This window comes from Corvus kubaryi, unplaced genomic scaffold, assembly GCF_017639235.1.
Source record: "Corvus kubaryi isolate FWS band 111438036 unplaced genomic scaffold, C.kubaryi_AGA036_p1.0 37398, whole genome shotgun sequence".
NCBI classification, from domain to species: domain Eukaryota; kingdom Metazoa; phylum Chordata; class Aves; order Passeriformes; family Corvidae; genus Corvus; species Corvus kubaryi.
The window spans coordinates 20,079,110-20,086,083 of record NW_024581137.1 but is presented as its reverse complement, the minus strand read 5'-3'; positions in this window follow the sequence as shown (position 1 = coordinate 20,086,083).

Below are 6,974 nucleotides of genomic sequence, written 5' to 3'. Positions count from 1 at the left end.
AAGGAAGGAAGGAAGGAAGGAAGGAAGGAAGGAAGGAAGGAAGGAAGATAGATTGCTGACATTTGGCTTGATGTAGAATATTTGTATACAATAAGTTCTGAAAGAGGGTCAGAAAACAATAATTCTATCTGCAATTTAATTATTTTTATATGAGTATTATAATTTCTTTTTTTTTTCCTGAGGACTTCTTTTTCCAAGAATGGTGTCTGGCCTAGGGAAGCTTACATGTAGCTTGATATCATTTATCCTTCTTTAATGTGAATTTGTTTTAATCACTTAGGAATGTTCAGGGAATTTCTTAAATCAGATGTGGCAATATTCTTGGCTCTTGAGAAAATTGGATATCATTTGGATAGCAGAACCAGCAGGTTCAACCACCTCCATAATTGTTCCTATTGGGACCAGCCAAATTCTCCACACTTGGTGAACATCCTGAAGCCCTTGGATGTGTGCAGGAGGCCAGCGCAGTAAAACCAAGATTGTACTTTGCTCATCCTGATCTAACAAAACCCGATCTGCAACCAGCTCAGAATGGATAAACAGAAATGCTGCTGGCAGCAACACACCAAATGGTGTTTCTGCAGCCAGGCTGGTCCTTGCCCCTTAGCCATCCATTTCTTACACATTAAAAATTACTTAGATACTTACATCAGTTAACTCACCCCACTGATAGGCTTGTCTCAGCTTTGTCTGTTGAAACATCAATGGATAGAATGACTCCTCTCTTGGATGGAAAGTGAAGGCCAGAGCTGTGCATAAGTGGGTAAAACAGAGTGTGATCTACATCCTGTAAGTCATCCTTTGGTTTAGAAAAGAGTAGTCTTAAGCATACCTTTAATTTAAGGGCTAGATGGGGGATGTTACTGATTTTCACTCTTTGTATCAGAACATAAGGGAGTTGCCTCTGTTTCCCTTTTTCGGAAAAAAAGGGAATAATAACCTTTGTCATGGATGCAAATCAGTTTTTGTCAGTTCATTTTTTCACATTAATGTAGGCAAATTACTCATTGCACACGCCCTTCTTAGCAGACTATGTGGGGGTGGAATTTATAGAACTAGCTCTCGCTGAATTTCTTCAATAACAGGGAGAGAAGGATTCAGATAAATTTAGAATTAAAAAAAAAGATAGCCAGAAGTTCCAAGAAAAGCAGATTCCTGAGACTGCTAAGAAATTTTACGGGGAGTCTAACAGAGCAACGAAGTCCAGGAGTAGTAATTTCTCTATTCACATCTGCTTCAGAGACATTCTCTTTGTAATTCAGCAACGTAAAGTGGAAAGAAGGTAGAGGACACCTTTGTTCTGTTTTACGTTGCTGAAATGTGTGTGGAAAAGAGTGTTCAGAATAACAATTGCTGAAGCCCTTGAAAATAATAGAACATGCTCCCCTAGAGGCAGCTGCAATATCCAACAGACTAGGTGAAGTTACTGCTGGATGCATTGGGGATTCTTGCCAATGTCATGCTTATAATGGGAGCGAATAATTTGGTCTTTATTCAATTAATTAGTCTTTGTTTCTCCTCTGACTGGCAATGATTGGTTGTGATGGTTGTGTTTGGAATGTGAGTGCCTTTCTGCCGGGAAACAGACTGACACAAAAGATCTCACTCCCAGGGGTCACCTTGCCTGAAGTAATCACGCTTACTGAAAACCTTAGCTGTATTTAATATTTAGATCCACTAATTTTACAGGGCTCCTAGAAAGAACTTGTACCTGGTCACCAGGTCACTGGGACATTCTCATTTCTGTACTGAAAGATTTGTTCCTGGTCTGGAACAACACTGTCTTCTTTAGAAACAGATTAAAGAGGAAGTATTGCAGTTCACACACTGAGCCAGGGTTTGCTGGCTGATAGCCAGGTTCATTTGCCAGCACACTGGTCTGTCCTGGAATGTTAGATTCCTGCACTGGGCCAAATCGGTCTGTACCTCATGATGGATGCTATAGGATCGCTTTAGGAAGAGGTGTGCTTTAGGATTTCTGGGAAGAACTTTAAAAGCTCTCCCACTCAGCTCCAGTAGGTCTCCAGAGGAAAACTTAAAAATGCCCTGGTTAAAGAGTGTGTGCTTGATCCTCTGGCCATAGTCAGTGTAACAAGCTCCAGAGGCATTTCCACCATTAGTAAATGCTCATGAGGAAATGGATTTAGCGGGCTGTTTGTATCTGCGACCCTTAGAGGCCAAGAGATTGTGTCAGAACAGTTTTGACTATTAAACATTTTAAACCATCATCAACTGTCAATATTATGGGAGGAAATTCAATAGACCTTTGGTGCTTTGCAAACTAACTATTTCTGCCCTGAGCACTACTGTTTGTCCATCTGTAAATGGGTGACACTGGAGGACCGGTGAGGGCCATCAGAAACCACAGAAGAGCATCTTCTGAAACTGGGTAAAACTGGTGAGCCTCCACCTACTGAGAGCAGCCACTCCTGCTCTCCAAATGTGCATCAAACTCACTTGGCCTTGGCTGGTCAGCCTTAGGGTGAAGCTTGGCCGAGGGCACGTCCATGTGAGGACCAGTTTTGCAGGAAGACCTGTTTTCTCCGCCTCAGAAGCGGCAGCCTTTTCCCCGGCATCCCGCGGCGGGGCAGCCCGAGCGGAGAAGCTGGCGGGCGGACCGGGGTGACCACACGGTGGCAGCAGAATCCCGGTTATCCGGGAGCCCGGGCGGCCGCGGCAGCGCGGGGACACCCCGGGAGCCGTGGAACGGCCTGGGTTGGGAGGGACCTTTAAAGGTCATCTTGTCCAGTGCCCTGCAATGAGCAGGGACACCTCCCACTAGAGCAGAAGACTCAGAGTCATTGCTTTCCTTTTCAAACCGCCACCGAGCCGCTGCTTACAAAGGAACAGAGCAGGGCAAGGAAGAAAGACTAAACGCGTCTTATCCCGCCTTTGTTTTTCCTTCATAAAGTTAATCTGAGTTCCTCTGTGTGAATCAAACTCGAGTTTGCACTGACTTACTGAAGGGCACAGACTTTGATGGGGTCAGCAGCTCTTTAAAGCTGTGATGTCACACCATTAGAAGCACAGGCAGAGCAGTGAAATTATTCTGTGTTTCCTAAGCAGCATACCCATACGCTTGCTGAAAGGAAGGAAACATGAGATTAAAGAAAAAGAAATTGTTTAAATATGTTTTATTGCATGGATGTCTCTGCTGATGCAGAGAGGGCAGGAGAGGTCCCTGTTGCTGTTGACTCTAGCCCTGAAGGGACCATACCGTTTGGAAATAGAAGTATGTTGGGGATAACTCAATATTTGCTGTGACTCACTCTTCTTGTTTTGGACCTTCTTCATAAGTGTTTTAGGGCAACTTATTTCCCATTAAAAATTGCAAATTAATTGAGACAGCTTAAGAACCCCTCTGCTTCACTGGATATTGAATGTGACTCAGACATTGTTCTGGCTCTTGTTCTTTCCTCCTCTGCTCCCATCTCTTGACACCTCCATTCTGGGTGGAGTGGCCTACAAGGCTAAAAGAAAGGAAGACTCTCCTGGGAGCTGTTTCAAAAGAAATTCCTAAATGGCATTCATAGGCAAATGATAACATTTATTGCATAGTACTTGTTACGAGGAAATAAGAAAGAGAAGGAAAGATTTTTAAAAATCCAAACATAAAGGCAGTCATTGCTTCTTCCTCATGCTTCTTTGTAGTGGACCAGGTAAAATATACCTAAAAAGTTTCAGGGATTTGGTTCTGAAGATACTTTAGGTGTTTGAGATTGAATTCCAGAATTTCTCTGGCAGAGGGAGGTACTTCTGCAGTTTCTTTAGTGCAGGTGCCAGGCCCCAGGAGCAGGTGCCTCCTGGCTCTGGGGCTTGGGGCTCAGGGCTGTCTCAGAGCTGGTGTAGTGGGGGCTGCCTGGTCCTGCTGAGAGGAGAGGCTCTGAGAGGACTGACCCCTGCCTGTAGGAGCTCCTTCATAGTACAAGGCCAAATGCCAGGTCCTGCACTTGACTCACAACAACCCCGGGCAGTGCTACAGGCTTGGGGAAGAGTGGTTGGAAATCTGCCTGATGAGAAAAGGATCTGGGGGTGCTGGTCAAGAGCAGCTGAACATGAGCCAGTGTGTGCCCAGGTGCCCAAGAAGGCCAATGGCATCCTGGCCTGTATCAGCAATGGTGTGGCCAGCAGGACCAGGGCAGTGATTGTCCCCCTGTACTCGGCACTGGTGAGGGCACACCTCAAATCCTGTGTCCAGTTTTGGGCCCCTCACTACAGGAAAGACATTGAGGTGCTGGAGTGGGTCCAGAGAAAGGCAATAGAGCTGGTGAAGGCTCTGGAGCACAAGTCCTATGAGGAACATCTGAGAGAACTGGGGTTGTTTAGCCTGGAGAAAAGGAGGCTTGGAGGAGACCTTATCGCTCTCCACAACTGTGTGACAGGGGGTTGTAGCAAGGTGGAGGTCAGTCTCTTCTCCCAGGTAACAAGTAAGAAATGGCCTCAAGTTGCTCAAGGGGAGGTTTAGATTGGATAGTAGAAAATTTTTTTTCATGGAAAGGGTTGTCAAGCATTGGAACAGGCTGCTCAGGGAAGTGGTAGAGTCCCATTCCTGGAGGTATTTAAAAGATATGTGGATGCGGCACTTGGGGACACAGTTTAGTTGTGGATTTGACAGTGCCGGGTTAACAGTTGGACTGGATGATCTTAGAGGTCTTTTCCAACCTAAATCATTCCATGATTCTATGAATATCCCCAGGCTGACTCACACTTATCTAAGATGGTGCTTTTTGAACAACCAGTGAACTCTATGAATGTCAGAGAGGTCAGCTTCAGAAGGCTTTCAGATCCTTTCCTGACTTTCTTGCTCAAACCCTGCCTACCCTAAATTGCAAAACTACTATTGCCTTCAGCAGGAATAAGACTGTCAGTCTGTTCAAGACTTCCAGTGCTCTAAGAAACCTGCCTGTTGCTGTAGGTGTGCTTGCACAGTGACTTGCATTTCTCAGAGAAAAAAACAATTCAATCAGCTGAGAGAGCAAAGTGGGTTTATTCCCCGTGATTTATGGAGCACATCACCCAAACCAGTCTCCTCTAAGCTAATGCAAGAAGCAATACATCCAGGACACAATGATGTCCTTTTATTGACTCTAAACACTTACCAACCCCTTACACATCTATGCATATGCTTATGTGTGTGCCAGGACCCTGTGGGCACCTGTGATTGCCCTAAGGGCCTTCAGCTGGGACCTCCACCCACTTCTCTGCCCACTGCCCAGAAGCCTATTTAAGCTCAGATCCAGCACCTGGGCTCACCCTGGGTGGTATGAGTTATCTGTGTGTCTCTGTGCCCCTCCCCTGCTCTCCCTGATATGCTGTATGTACATTCTGCATTGGTGGCAGACCCCAGCTTACTTCCTAGCCTTTGGCTGGAGATCACCAGATGGTTGATGGGTTCTGTTGCTGTTTATAAAAATGGCAGATCTAATCAGTGAGATGAGCAAGCTCTTGCTAAGAGAGGACTGACTTCACTGTACAGGTAAATCAGCTCAATTGCAATAATGCAATAGTTTTATGTTGTTTGCAATTTCCATGTATCCTGATAAAATATGAGAAGAGCTGGGCTTAGCCCTACCTGTTAGTCTCTTCAGGTAGACCCCATCTAAGGAAAGTATTAGTACTTAGTGTCAGTTTCTGCACTTTGTTAAAAGTGTAACTTAGCTCAGGGTAATGCCAAAGGACCCAGAAGGTCAGGACCACTGTGCTAGGTGCTGAACATGTATTCCTTTTCCCAAAATCTAAACAAATGGACTGATAATGGAGCCATTCAGAAAATGTGGTAATGTTGACCCTAACTGTGCTATTGACTCTTTTCAAAGTGATTGATTCTCCAACTCAAATAAAATGCTATTGGGACCCTCAACTTTTCTGTATTCTACCCTGATGGGTTAGAATGAAATCTAAAATACTGGCTGCTCCTCGCCAAGAGCACCTTAGGATATTTGGTCCTTTGGTTTTTTGCTGGTGCTTTGGCTCTAAAGTTATAGACAGCTTGTAAATATATGTTCTGTTGAGTCTCTGGGGTTAGTCACTCATCAGTAGGCTTTTCCATCATCATGAAATATGCAGGGTTTGGGTTAGCAAGTAAACAGAAAAATAAATTGTTCATTCCCAGCATTTGTTTGAACAGAAACACACTATCTATAACAGATGGAGGGTTCCAAGATTATTTTAGTGATAGATTCTCTTCTCTTTGCTTATTAGTAAGCAGTTAAATAAATTATTTGCTAGCTATACAAGTCAGGAATACTTATTTGATGAAGTAAACAGCATTAACTTGTCTGTTCTGATTCAAGAGGCCAGGGAAATAAAGAAAGTAAAGGAGATTTAGACCAAAATGTGGAGAACTGAATAAAGTAATGATTAAATAGGCATCCTAACAGTAGTATATGAAAAAAAAATTAAATTCCTTTGAACTGCTTTTTGTTTATGATGGATTTTTGTCTTTGATACATTTTTCTCTTAAAATGCTTCTGTGCTTTGTGATAGCTGGGCTGCTACTTAGAGAAAATGCAACAGCAGGTACTGAAGAAAAACTTGTGTTTGTCATGCTTCCACTATTTTGCTGCATGTCTGTTTTCATAAACACTTGTTTTATGTGATTCAGAAGAGTTTTCATCATCTTCCAGAGGGTGTGCTTTAACAAGGGACTTGTTGAAAGAGAAGTTTTCTTGACTGACCCTTTTAAAAGGTGAGTCAGACACCCAGAAGAGCACCAAAAGTCAAACATCTTGGGCAAAGTAAAAGGAGTTAGTGAAGTACAATATTAGTGGAGAATAAGTGGAATGCTGAATCCAGGTCTTGAGAATAAGAACTGGAATACATTCCAAAAGGCAAAGAGTGGATTATGTTTCTGTTCAGGAGGCTTCTGCGATCCTTATTCTTATGAAAAACATAGGAAGTATATTAATTACCTCTGCAGCCTTCCTGGGGATGTCATGTAAAGCTTAAGCCACTCCCTGTTGGTGCCTTAGTGG